At 36.6% G+C, this 15,206-nt stretch overlaps 1 protein-coding gene across 6 annotated transcripts in view; it reads right to left on the bottom strand.

Moving 5' to 3' along the window:
* The window catches only part of LOC131678803 (leucine-rich repeats and immunoglobulin-like domains protein 3), a 570,421-nt gene that overhangs the window by 299,904 nt on the left and 255,311 nt on the right, over positions 1-15,206 (bottom strand). For all 6 annotated transcript variants that reach the window (XR_009303737.1, XM_058959133.1, XM_058959131.1 and 3 more), the window contains exon 2: positions 13,508-13,583. The gene's annotated coding sequence lies outside the window, so the exon portion shown is untranslated. The remainder of the gene's footprint in view (positions 1-13,507; positions 13,584-15,206) is intronic.

A 15,206-nucleotide genomic window follows, 5' to 3' on the forward strand; every position in this document is an offset into this window, starting at 1 on the left:
AGCACTACTATCGCTCTCTCGCTCGTTTTCGTTCCATTCCTGCGCCTTTCCTTTCCGTTCGGCTACCAATACTAGCATAACCAAAACGAATATTCTGTCTTTCCATCGCCTTCAATGTAGTGGCCAGTGCTAGCAAACTTGCATGTTCAGTTTTTCAATAACAACATTCAAACAATATTTTCAAAGAATGTTACAGATTTGAAAAGAAGGAAGGAAAATATTTTCACAAATTTAAATTCTTTTGTGTTATTTGTTAGCGCTCATAAAGGCTATTTAGTTTGCTACTAGCAAGGAGCTGCACAAACAAATCGATTTATGCAGTTAATCAACGGAGGCTGCCAAAAAGTTCGAATAAAAGCATGCGACTAGTGTACTTTGCACGTTCTATATTTTATCAATACTAGAGAGGATCGATAAAATAATTCAAAGTGTAATAGCAACATGCAATTGTGGCAACACTGGCCATGAGATGGTGGGGGAACATGCACATTCGTTTAAGTTATGATGGTATTAGCAGCAGAAAGGAATGGAAAAGCAGTGCACGAAAACGAGCGAGAGAGGATAATTTAAATTCTCTTTCTTTCGTTCCACACATCGTATTTCTTATATAGACGCTGGAACGATAGCCTACAGATTAGTTGCCCTTTAGTTGGGGCGAAATTCTTGCAGGGCGACAGTTCCGATGAGTCACCAGTAGCTGGGGCACTTTTTCGGACCGTCGTCATTGCCAACTGCTTTACTTCGGTGGACTGGCTGCTTGCTAGTACTTGAACGAATACGAATGAGAAAAACCGACCGACAGATATTTATATAATCGCGCTAATATGCACTACTATCGCTTTCTCGCTCGTTCTCGTGCCGTGCGTGAGCCTTTCCTTTCCGTCCGGCTTCTAATGGCCTAACCAAAGGAGTATGCCGTCTTTCCCCCACTAACTGCTCTCGTCAAGCAACCAAATACGAATAATCATAAAACAAACATGTAGTGGACCTATATATAAACTTTTCATTATTTTATTGTTCGGTTGGTCCACCATTTTGACGGCTCTGTGCGGGATGGGCTGAAAATTTTCACTTTTCCGAGTCGTTTTCGAAAGATTTTTCAAAACACAATTTTTTGTTATTAGTGCATGTTATACATACTTAAAATTTTAATACAGCATAGAGGAACATATTTTCAACAAATTGGCCTAAAAATCAAATCATTCTGTTAAGTATGATAAAAGTTATTAACGTTCAAAATCTGACGCGGTGCCGCAGCCGATATTTTGAAACGGGACCCCTATATTGAAAGCTTAAATGTATTCTACATTAAAAAAATAATTAAGCTATTAAACTGCGGTGATGATGCGTAGGGTGTTTGACGTGTGAAGCGACCGACCGAAGCCAAGCCTCTATACCCTGGTTCAGCTTCTCCGTGCCCGGTGTCGGGCAAATATTGATTTTGTTCGACAACCGGGAACGGTGTCTATTAGTAGTGGAAGAAGCATGGTTCAGACTCGATTATGTCGACATGTCCAGGCGAATAAAGCTGTTTGGTGGTAATTAATTGGTTTTGGTGATAAGAAAAAGGGGTAAGCTGCGATTCGTGGTTTATCGCGAAAATCTATTAAATCTATAGGCTGAATTTCGGAACGGTTTGATTGATGGGTTGTTTGCTTTGCGTTAACTATGAGGTTGTTTTTAGGTCTTTTAATGGGCATGTAGGCACGAAATTTTGGCAGCAAAATCTTGGAATTTCATTCCGTTATAGAACTTGACTTTTTGCTTCGATTGACTGATTCGTAGTGCACTAGACAATTGCAGCGTTACAATTCTACTGAACACTAAGAATACTTTCTGGGTGAGGCTGTAACATAGGAAGAGTTAAAACTTTTTGGTAGTATCCACAAAAGAAAACAGATCGAAATGGTGAGTGAAGTGGAAAAAATTATGTGAAAAAAAAAATTCCCCAGAGGAAGTACTCGAACATGCAACCTTTGAGACTCCGGCCTAATGCACCAGCCATTATGCTATCCCTGAGAAATGATGACATTCCAGAAAGTATACATGATTATCGCATTGCCGACAGTGATCGTACCCTGCTTGTAATGCGAGATCGCAACGGGTTCGAGTTCTGCGCTTGGAGGAAATTTTTAAAATAATTGTTCATTTCCCTCACCATTTCGATATGTTTTATCCGTTGGATGTCACCAAAAAGTCTCAAAATGAGATTTTGGCACTTACGCCAAAAACCAAATAAATTAATTATTTTGAGAACAGTACATTATCCTTTGGACTACCCGGCATCAAATAATTATCATCGCTACTAAACTGGCTAGCTAAAGCCCTGGAATAACAAGAATCCGCTCTGCCGCTTTGAACTTGATGAGGTATACAACTCTAGTCCCAACTGTCGTGAAGCGTCATCATCTTAATGTAATATGTTTTAATTCCGCAAAAGCATTCGACAATGTGCCCTATGGTATTGCTTTTATGAAACTACAATGACTAGGAATACCCACCACCTGCTCAAGCGTATTTGAAACGCCAACCGGTGCAAGGATGTCTAATAGGGCAACTTATCTTTCTTTTATTCATCAATGATCAGCTGCGTCAAGACCGAAAAATTACTCTACACTGACGATCTTGAATTTTTTCGATTAATTGCCTTAGAGCTTTTGAGATATAGTCAATATTAAAGAGTGGTGCTTTCTGAATGGCATGCAGATCAATTTCGATAAATATAAGGTGACTAGTTTAGAGCTCCTGACAATTGCAAGACGTTGCGAATATAGCCCGTGTTGCCGAGTGAGTGGAATGTTGTTTGACTGAAAACGTCGTTTCGTGGACAACATCACTGCAGCAACGGCGAAGGTTTTCGAAATATTGGAAATATAAAATTGCTGTTAAAGGTGCTTCTAAAGGGTGTACGAAATCAAATTACTTCACATTCGTCACAATTCACCCATGCAGCTGATCATTCTCAAACTTTCAGGGAATAAAAAAACTGATTGTTAAAATTTTGCTGTATTCAATTTATTCAATTTCATAATCATACCCAAATGCACAGGAACTCTTACCACTGCTCAAAAATTTTTGAACAAAGTTTGAGCCGACTGGTTTTTGCGTAAAAACCAATTTCCCGCACGCAAAAGAATTAATTTTGGATGATCCAGTTGTTTTAGTGTGGTTGGGTACAATTCCTAACCTTAAGCCAGTATTTAGAGTTTCGGATTCTCCTCATTAGTAACTAGGTCCATCTTGGTGCCACTTAGATGTTATTTCTTAACTAGTACAAAAATTGGCACTATTTAGACGCTAAACACCAAAAGTCTAACTAGTGCCAATTTTGGCACTGGTGTAGAGATAGTATCAAACTAGTAACAAGATTTAGTTGCAGATGAGGAGAATCCGACACGCTAAATGGCAACATCAAGTTCGGTATCCTTTCGCACTAAACAAACTGGTTTGTCATATTTATTTTTTACTTTTGCATAATTCCAGGCGTTTGGTACTTAAACCAAAAGACTGGTTCGGATTCCACTTTTCCCATCAGCAAACTCGATTTTCTGTGCTTGGCTACCGCAACATCACTCGAAATAAGCCAGTCGTTTATGTTCATGCGTATGAAGTATGAATTTTTACATTTAACGTCTAACTTGTTCCAATTTTTGTGCTAGTGAAAAGATGGGTTTAAACAATGTTCGCCTTAATGGAGACAAAGTAGTTTTTACCTAATTTGTTCTCCACTTGTATTGGCTTGCTAAGCAAAACCAAAAGTTTCGGTTTCATTATCATCTCATCAGCTTAAAACAAGCTCCTTTTCTTACGGGACATCACACTTAACTATGGGTTTGCTCAGGAACACAAATTGTGTTTCCTTTTTTGAGTTAGTGTCAATCCAGCGCTTGCTTAGTTTTGTCACTATGTTAGTGTCGGATTCTGATGAGCCCAAGTCGTAACGTAAATTTCCACAACTAATTCATTTGATTTAGCTGTAGTATGTCCTTGGATAACTTTTTTAGTATTCTGCTAGCCATTTTTTTGGGGTAGCAAAATTAAAAGTGTCCTTGTGGTTGCAGGATCAACTTCTTAGATGTAGGGGAACTGGGGGTAAGACGGACATATTAAGCATATACTGAAATATAACATAGTAAGAGCATGTTTTTGTCAACGTGTAATACTCTATGTTGTAGCTCCATATGTTGGCTTTGGAGTGCCCAGAGGAATTATATTACAAAAATCAATAAGTAGCATTTTTAAAAGAACTGGAAAACGAAATATCTGCACTTTTTCCAGACTGCGGGTGAAACGGACATATGGTGGGGGTAAGACGGAAATACTGCAGAAAGGATGATCACTATGCAAAATATTAAAATTTACTGTTTCTTGCGGATGTTTAGAATGGATTGTGGTTCTTCTTAATATATATGTTCAATTCGAGGTGAAAAATGACGTTTTGGGGTTCGATTTAGAGTTGAAGCAAATGATGTATTTTCAAATATCGTTTTTTGCCGTTGTCATAAAGAGAGCTAGACAATCAGTTCCAATGATCAGTCACAATCACTTATACAAAACTGAAAAGTTATATATTAAATGCGTAATTGGTAACATTAGTTCCTCGATTACACACAGCCAGAGTATGGGACCTGCACAAAATCGTGTACCAGGTTCTAGGAATTCCGTATTGAGCCTCGAGCACATTAACGCACATCCTGCAGTCTACTGCATGTGAGACTTCAGCTAACTTGATGGTTCTTCACGTTTGACTACTTTAATTTCGTTTCTACGGGCATTCATAAAAATAATGAATCAATAGAATTAATCAAGACTGTCCGCCTAGCCCCACCAGTACAATTATTTTTTAAACGTTTGTACTTATTCACGCATAAATAAACTTACCTGTTATTTTCCACGAAGGTGTCACTTAAGAGTTACTTTATCGAAATAAAGAAAAAAATCCGCGAAAGAATTGATTTTTTCATCGCTGAACCTTAAAATCGGAAACTTGAAAATTACATCCGCACGAAACTGCACTACTGATTATCAATATTTGCTTAAATTGTACACTTTTAGCAGTATTCAAGGTCTACTAAGTGTTTTATAATTCAAGGTTACCCATAATGATAGGGTACACATACAATGCAATTGAAGTTTTAATGTTATATCCCCAAAATGACCACGTGTCCGTCTTACCTCACCTGTCCGTCTTACCCACAGTTCCCCTATACAATTTACTTGCGCAATGTTCTAGAAAGTTATAGAAGTAATAAATTGAAGCAACTTTGCTGAAAACACTAAGTGGTTATCTGTAGTGGTTCCTGTGTTATGATTTTTTTTAAGATATGCTCTTGAAAAATCGTTTTCCTTATTATCTTTTCATCTGTGAACTTCTAGCAAATACTTTATTCTAGATACTTGTAGAACTTACATTGGCGCATATTTTTGCCGAAACGATCAAATTTCTATCGTTTTTGTTTGCACAATTACAAGCAGTTTCCATAATGGAAATGGTTTTCAAAATTAAAATTGAGTGCAGAATAATAGAGATACACGAACGAGAAAATGATTAAATTTAATATGAATGTCAAAAAGCCCTAACCCCAACTTCTTGTATTCGGACAAAGGTCAAAAAGGTTCCATTTGATATCAGAGATTTTTTCACATTGCAAAAACTGCAAAATATGTATGATTCAAATCACGGAGCAGGAAAATATTAAAAAAATAGGGGATTTTAGGGACAAAATGACCTAGTACCCAACTTTACCGTGTTTTTCGAGGCACATAAATATCTCCATTCAAATACTAAGATTATTTTCTTAAAAATACGAATTGTAATTTTCTGAAAGCTACTTCAAAAGTTATAGCATTTAATATATTTTTCCTCCATATTTTCCCATAGCACCAATTTCAAGCGGAAATTGGAGCGAAAATTCAAGCGGAGTGGGCGGGGGTTTGGAATTGTCCAAATGATGTGAAATTTAGCATTTGAGCTTGCTATGATATTTATCACGATATGATAGGAGGAGGGGGGGGGAGCTTTGAGAATGAAATTTTTTTTGCAATGCCCTTATATTCGTTCTTGTCTGTATTGTATAAAAACAACATCGTGTTTGAACATCTATAACTTTTGAATTAGGCAAGATTTACGCTGAAAATTAAGTAAGAATAATAACTGTAACTATTATCTTTCATTTGAGCACCAATAGTTCTGTTTCTGGAACTGAAGTTATTGCAATTTGTGTGATTGGATTTCATTGGAGCAGTGCTGTCAGGAACAGTGTAAGTTAACAGTAAGAAATGAAGTTCTGTTCTATCACGTTTGACCTTTCCTAATTGGATTATTGTAAAAACGTCAAGAGAATTGAATTGAATATCGGAAGGTAAAAATCGAGTAGCTTCTAGCAGTGCTAGAAAAGCACCTGTCAAATGTTAGGTACGAAAGGGCTAACACGCAAAGTCGCCCTTTTTTGTTATCGCCCAGAATTACAAGAGGACGGCTTGATTGATTTCCATGACATTGATGTCAAATTAAAGGTAATTTGAAGCTCTTCAATGTAAAACCGATTCAATTCACCTAGTAGTGAAATAAGACATTTCATACACATATCTCTTTCGGAGCATTCATTACTTTGCAGAACGAACACTCAGAAAGAATACAGTTTCGAGTGTTGCACGAAAACTTCGCAGAAACTGCGCAATTTATAAAACATTAATACAGCAAATAATATTAAAACAGTGATAAAACGGAAAAATAAATAAAAAAGCTGTCAAATTTATGGAATCAGTGTAATGAAAAAATAAAATAATAAAATGATTAAACCTAATTTGATGAATTTATTTTATTAATTCATCTTAGCACATTAAATGAAAAATTTCTAAATTTTAAGAAAAGTTTTAAAAATTTTAATATAAATTATAATGAGTCAGATTAAAAATAGAAGTCAAAATTAAATCAAATAAACAAAAAGATGACTTGAATAATTGAATAGCTTAACAGCATTAATAAGATTAATAAAATGCATGAGTTGGAAAAAATACACAGATTGTATAAAATAAATAAAAAAATAAAATAAAGTAAGTGAATAATGTGGATAAAATCAATGAAATCAATAAAATGAATAGAATAAATAATATATTCAAAATGGAGGAATTGATTAAATGAATAAAAAGAAACTGAATGTTCAAAATAAAAATTAATCAATATTAAAAAGTTAATAGAATTAATTTAATTATGTCAACCTATTAATTCGGATGACATGAATAAAATAAATAACTGAACACATTCGTGTGATTATTAAAATGAATGACACGTATAAATTAGAGTAAATTAACTCATAAGAACAAAACCAATAAAAAGAATACTGAAAGAAATTATTGAATAAAATGATCTTGTGTTTAAAGTAGGTAATTTTTTTTTAAAAAGAATAAATTATACAAAACGAATAAAATCTATGAAATGAACAAACTGAAAAAAGTGAGAATTTAAAAGGAAATTTTTAAAATATATTTAACCCGCTGCTGCCTTTTTGGCGGGTTACAGGGAAGTCGCTATAGGATATTCAAAAAAAAGATTGTACATATGTTGTCATCACTATGAAAACCTCTTCACAACATTCCCACCTATCATACAAATACATTGTCTGCATTTTGAAATCACTATGTGGAATGCATTCAACGTTGAAATTTTTAATTTTGTATGGCAGTGTAATTTTGTTGGAAAATGTTTATATAGTTTGATTTTTTTTGGAGAAAATAAAATATTTTTAGGTTGATAATTTGTAGTACTCCTCTGTAGCTGTGAAATTCTGTTGTGCATGATGTAGAAATAGAAGTTATTAGCAATAAAATCTTGACTCGTCAAATGGCAGTGTTGGGCTTTTTTGAGGTCAAAAATAATTGACATTTGCAAAAGTTAGCAGTTAGTTGAAAGAATTCAGAGGAAGAAAAGACGAGCGTTTCGATCCCGAAAAGACTTTACACGATCGGAACAGATGATCCTGAAAAACCATATGACAATCCATTGTTGTACAACAACAGATCTGACAACAAAACAACAATTATCGGTAAAATTTATACCACAATGTTATACAGTAATTTTCACATCAATAAACTTTTAGAATCCTTGAAAAAGATCCCAAACGGACCGAAACGTCGGATGAAGACAAAATGGTTTGTTTTTGCTTAAAAGTTAGACTGCAAAGCCATACACCTAACCTAAAAATTGGAAACAGTCGACTCCAGTTCATAGAATTAAACCAGTCATAACCTTGTACGCTTCCACCGGATTACTTTTTGTTTTGATTCGATTGTTTCGGATACAGTGAACGCGTAGCTCTTCCAATCAATGGGTACATTAATTGTAGTGAGGTCGAGTACAATGGATAAATGAAGACTTTTTTTTCAATAGGTCCAATCTACAAAATTGAGCTTCTCTTTGTTTACTTTCTCTTCCGCAAATTACTCGGTCACTTTTCGGATTTCCCTTCAACTGTTTGCGTAACAAGCTAGTTAAACCATTGGTCTTTCCAAACATACTGATAAATGTTCAAAAAGTTTTATGGTTTTGCAGTAATATTCGAAAGAGAAAGCGAAAATAGAGGGCTCTCATTTGCAGATTGGACCCAATGAAAAAAAAAGTCCTCAAATCTAATGCGCTTGGCCACACTGGTTGGGTAGGCATTGTTCAAAATAGTCATATTGAAATCACTGAGCAGCGATGTGTATGGAAACATTGTTAATAAGTCTTTACCTTTAATTTGGATTTGACAAACGAGAACTTCAATACCAGGTACCTGACAAAGGCTGATCCGATTAGAATAATAGCACATTTTGATGCACAAAAACGCTCCTCCATAGTGTTTTCGTGGCCCTGGCGAATAATTTTGAAATACTAGAAGAACGTTGGAAGTACAGCAGGTTTTACACAATACAAATGCACCTAGGAAAAGAACTGAAATATAGACACGTGGAATATGGGATGTCCCAAGTGGAATATCCGAGATCAGGGTCCATTTACCCAGCACCCACCAAGAGATACTTTCAGACCTTTACGACGAAGCTTATAAGAGGAAATGATTCAGAATCTCGCTCTTTAGTGATCAAGGGAGCGTAAAAATTAGTCGTGGTTTTTTTTAGTTGAATTTTTTAGTTGAAAATCTCAGTTTAAAAATTAAAAGTACTAGAGAGGCAACTGTTGTCAAAACAATTTTGTAGGAAATTATAAAATAATATATAATTAAAATCCGTTGTTTCATGCATTTCTAACACATTTGGCAACTCAAATCCGGAATTGTCTATGTTCCATAAAGGCTATCTTAAACGAACAAATTTTGAGGATGGTTGTATATTTTGACGTTTCATTACATCCTAAATCATTTAGCATAAAAAATTCGAATTCAATTTTTGAATATTCTAAGGGTAATTTTGTGTTTATTCGAGGGAAAAATTTTCTTGACTTTGGTCGTTTTGCGCAACCTCTTATTCGTGTCCAATTGAGAAAAAAATTCTGCAAATAAAATTTCTTCGAGGTGCTAATGCTGTTGAAGTGCTTCCGGCTATGAAATTCGATGATCACATGTTTTTCCTATATGCCATTGGCACCCGAATATATAGTCTTCTGAATAGATGCTCCCTCTGTCGCCGACAAACACCTAGCGTCAATTGAATTCATTAATATGCAGTAAATGACAGGAATTTACATGAAATGAACGACAGTCAATCATAACACCAAAGGAGCGCAAAGCTGAGAATTTGCCAAGTGCGCCAGAAGACCACACTAAGGCTCTGAGCATAGTACATATTGCATTGGCTTGCTAAGCCAAACCAAGTTTCGATTTCATTAATTCTTAGCAGCTTAATCAGAGATCCATTTTTTACGGGACATCACGCATGACCAGGGGTTTGCCCAGAAACACATATAATGTTTTCGTTTTCTGGAACTGGCGTCAATCCGGCGCTAGCTTAGTCCTGGCACTAAGTTAATGTCGGATTCTGATGAGGGGCACTCGAAACGCCTATCCAATATCTAATTTTAGTTATTGGTTTGGTGCCTTTTACGTGCAAAACTGGATTAAAGCAAATTTCATCTTAGTTGAGAAGAATAGTTTTTACCCAAATTTTCTCCATGAAAGAGAAATATAGCGTAGTTGCTTCAATGTTGTGAGTGTAATAGCAATCATCTCCACTTCACTGGTGGTGCTAAAATGTAAAGTTCGATTCAGCATCAAAAATGATGAATTTTCCATTCGCAAAGTGTTTACGGTGAAGTGGACGGTAGCAAATCGGTATTTTCTTTGATTTACGTCGCTGTATATGATTAATTAAGTTGGTATTCCTCAAAATACATAGTTCAGCTTGAAATACCAAATTTTCGTGCCAATTTGCTTGTTGTTTACCCAACCACTTGATAGCGAATTGTTCGTTGTTCTGGTTTTGGTGGGCGAACGCATTTTTTTTTATTATCCGAAAGATTCTAACGCTCTCTGTAACACCACACCAAAACACTTTTTTGAGGTTTTTTTTTGCGAAATAAAGTTTACCGGTGCATTACATCGCATCAACTATCTCCAGGTTAACATTTGAACGACATTCCTTTGCTGAGTATGTTTCGCTAATTTTCGTGCAATTCGTTCAAACAAGCAAAAAAGTTCAGAAATTGGCATAAACTTTCCCGAAACCATATCAAATATTCGTAGAGATCGTTAGACAACCATCAAAGTTTCACATAGCCAACAGGGAACGCTCGATTTGATGGGTAAACTTTTGATAAACATTTCCTCTACACATAGTTTACGGCATAAAAAAAAACAAAAATAACAACTCCGCTGGCGTTCGTTCCGCAAGGGGAAAGGGGCATTCTCGTTTGTCGAACCCATCACGTCCTATGAACGGACGGGCCCGGTCGGTTGGTCGGTCGGTCGTCTGTTTGTTGTTTCACTTGAGGTCAGACAGACCTTGCGGTGCTGTCTACAGTTCGGTGGGTGAGATGGATGCAAGCATTTTCACCCAGTCCGACGACGACGATAGTTTACGCAGGTATAACAGGTACCTAGTCGTGTGCGCCCGGTTGTTCCGTTTGTTTGCTTGAAGGTTATATACATACATGTTTCACGTGTGACGTTTGAGTGAGATGCGTTTGGGCGAGGGTTATATTTTTGGGGTTGGGAGTAATTTGATGTACGTGTTGTTGATAAAAAACAAAAATTATTTGGTGATGACTTGATGCACTACGGAGCTTGCTAATGTATATAAACTTTCGTGATGGCCTCGGATATTGTGCAGCCTAAAACAGTTCAATCTTTATTTCAAATTTACATACAATTTCAGACCAAAAATTCATCCCTGTTCCCTGAATCTCATTTTTACGCGTTCCTATGACAAATGTAACGACACCCTTTCAACACATCAGCGAGTTCCGGAGACAAAGCTCGGTTGTCGGCGGACAAATTTTTAGATCCAGTTTCCACCTTTGGTGACCGACCGGGTGACGAGTATTCTCACGAAAGCAGTAGCCCAATAGTTGCCCTTTTGGGGGTTCCAATTCGGAAACAGTGCGCTTGAAATGGTTTCTCTACAAGGCTATCGTTACCGTTTTACGAATGTAAATCTAGCCGGCCCAGATGGGTGTGTTCACTTGCTGAGGAACAAATGTTGTCCAACTTCAAATGATAATGGCGCAATGACGCTACACGCTGACGACGCCAACAATGACAGCGCAACGAATCTGTATATATGTACGGTCATCCCCTAAACTGCAGGATGGATGTCAGAAGATAATTACACGCTTTTTGTGGTCCCTGGTCCGGTCTGGTGTGGTCTGGTCTGGTCTGGTGGCGTCGTTTGACCTCTGGACGTCGTGAACGTTACGACAGCTGCTGGGGAGGGTGATTTGTCTCATAAATCAGACCGGAGATTGTGCTCTAGCTTCATGATCCAGCCAGCCAGCAGTGTCGGTCAGATGGTAATGGGCGTGATTGCGGCTCTGGTAATTTTTGGGCGGAAAATGCAAAATGCTAATGAGAAAGATTTAGGCGATTGTAGTTGTTTGACAGCGCGGACGGAGCTTCGGGTCTGAGCTGAGACTTTTTTCCAGGCTGACGAACACTAGAATAGATAGTAGTGTAGCGTAGGTAAACAGTGAATAAACATTTGCTAAAAGTTTGTGCTGTAGTACTACGTTCTTTTTTGGAGCCTTTTACATCCAAAAGTTAATCTTTGATGTTTTTGAAATATTTAACTTTCCCTACATTAACATTTAGATTTTCCCCATTTTTAAAACACTCTGAATTTTCGAACTTTTTCAGAAGGCACTTCAATCAAAAAAGCACACTGAAAATCATCCACTTTCGGTTGGATAATTCCTATTAAAGTGCACAGTAAATCGGCCAAACAGTTTGAACCGCACACCGTGCGGATTTCGTTTCAACTACCAAGTAACAAAGGACACTCGTCGACAGGCCAGCAAACATACACATATAGAGACTATGTTTCGGCGCGCTAGAAGTACATACGCAAGAGCCTCGCGAGGATACCATTGCATGTGGCAGACGGTCCTTTGTCCTGTGAGGCTGCGTTGCTGCTCTGATGAATGATTTACGTGCTGTGCGGTGAAATCCGATGAAACTCTGGTAGATATACGGTGAAATTTCTAATTCATCCACCGGCAGTAGTTTTCTTCCCTTGCAAACAGATTTCATTTGTTGGTTACGAACAACTACGCTCACATTTTCAATTTTGCTTTGGTTTGAAAAAAAAAAACTTCTCTCGAAAGGTGGAGAAGGCAACCTGGATAAAATGTCGGTGGTTGCAACTTTCGCAATATCAACACTGGTTTTCGTGTCAAAAAAAGTTTTTAAGCAAAAAAAATAAACAATTCAGCTCCATATTCTTTACAAACTGTGGACAAAACTATGCTAAATCACACTTCCAGTACAATTTTAGTGATCCTCTTACCGTTCCACCTTGGACAGGATTTCTACAGCAGGTCATCGTTCAGTGATAAAGTTAGCAAAATGCAAGTCGGAATTGTCTTGCGAGGAAACAGTGTGCATTTGCATTATAATCCAGGTTGAAATCTGTTCTTGTTTCTGTAGAATGCTAATTAAACATTTAATCATGTTCCTATTCCTGGATGGATGCTTTTGACGATATTCTGCAATATGCAAAATAGTTGATAATACAAAACTTCCATTAATCATGAACCTATTTGATTTTATATCCTAGTTTTCGAAATACAATTCCAGTGAAATGGGTGGTTGTTTTTTGATACTGTGCTTCAATTAAAACGTTTTAATATTTTTTTTCTCTGGCTCTTTTGATCATCAAACTTATACTACGTTTGATCATTCGTGATGCTACGTGGCTCAATTAACATAAAATTACAATACATTGCTTGCCAATGCTAGCAATTAGCCGATCCGAGATGGATCAGTCGCAACGGGTCTGACAGCCAGCGTGCAACAAGAATTAATTCAAACAATGAAAATGCAGTCGAACTGAGATCAAGTCAAATATAGTCTATAGATACCTTTCGGATGGGTGGATTTTCTCATTTCCTGGCGCCTTCAAATCCATTCGGCGAGAGTTATCCTGATTGATTGAATCTGAAAAACGGGGAAAAGAAAAGAAAGGAAATTAAAGTTAAGGTTCTGTTTTCCACATTTTCAATGGCTGCTTCCAGTGTTTTCCATCAACTATATTTCATTAGCTTATAAGATAAGTTAGCTACGGAATATACGTTTCGAGTTCGTCTCATCAGAATCAGACACTAACTTAGTGGCAGGACTAAGCTAGTGCCGATATCTCATAAAACTGAGCCACTTCGAACTTATTGGATATAGTGTCTACCTAGTGCCTCTTTTAGTGTTAGTTCAGATTAAGCATCTAAATGGCACCACGATTGTGTCAATTACCAATGAGGAGAATCCGAAACGCTAAATGCAAACACGTAGGGTTAACGTGCCCTTATTCATCTCATTAGTCACGATGTCACACTATTTCGCTGATAAATCGGCTTACACTGATTGGATTGCGCTTAAATATGTATCAACATTTTTGCTTTGTTCTGAAGAAGCAGATCAATAAAAAATCTGGCTTGGAAAATGTAAAATACTCGCGTTAGAGCGAAGCGAAAAGTCCAGTACAACGCACCCTTATTCATCTCACCATTTGAGCTAATGCATTGAAAAGAGATAGCAGACACTGCTCTAACTAATGTGTTTAAATGGGTGGGATGAATAGAGGTGCTAAGATGAATTAGGGCGCAGTAACCCTAGTTTGCTGCTGCGTGTTGAGATCCTCTTGGCGGTGTAGTCCGTATATGAGGGTTACGCGATATTCTCTCTAGTATTTTTCTCGTATCAGCTAAGCCATCAGAGAAATTTTTGCAAGATTTTAGGTGATTCTTGATTTTTTATATACGATATGAAATAAGCAATCTAAGTAAATAAAAACACACCTGCGAAAAAAATCCCTAATTATCTTGTTGAATAGTGAATGTAATTAAACATTTCCCTAAGGCATTCAAAATGTTTGTTTTGAACTGTATCTAGCCGGGCCTCTGAGACTCTTTACCCTTTTGAAGGTTAAAGAAAATGTAGTTTTCATATCAAGTAACCCACTAATGAATTAAACGTTCCAAAGCTAAGGGGAATACATCTTATTTGATCCGAAAAAACTAAATAATCATTTCTGAAGCACCATAATGAGATATAAATCAATTCGTTTCAATATATAAAATAGATTCAGCTTACCATAATTACTATTGAAAATATCATTATAAAAGACAATACTTACTTTTGAGCCACCCTAATAAGAAGTAAAGTTAATTTCTATTTTTGTTACCAAAATGAGAATTGAGCGTACAAAAAGTTCATTCAAAAACTTTTTGAACCTTCGCAACAAAATAATTATTTTGAGCCACCCTAATGTATAATAAAGGTTTTTTTACAAGTGTTTACGATTTGGCATACGAAAATTAATATACAAAAAGTTTAAGAACAATTTCGATAAAATATATATTTTTGAGACACCCTAATGAACAGTAAATGTTTATTTTTAATATGTTTTAATATCAAAAACGAATTCAGTGTACAAATAAGCCGTTCTATTTGAGCCGATACAGCAAAGTTTGACTTTAGTCCACCTTTTGTACTAAGTCGTGCCACTGTGCACTAGCTGTGTTGTCAACAGAAAATTGGGGGTCATTCAGTTTGCCCTTTGTCGCG

The sequence above is a fragment of the Topomyia yanbarensis genome, chromosome 2, assembly GCF_030247195.1.
Source record: "Topomyia yanbarensis strain Yona2022 chromosome 2, ASM3024719v1, whole genome shotgun sequence".
In the NCBI taxonomy this organism is placed as follows: domain Eukaryota; kingdom Metazoa; phylum Arthropoda; class Insecta; order Diptera; family Culicidae; genus Topomyia; species Topomyia yanbarensis.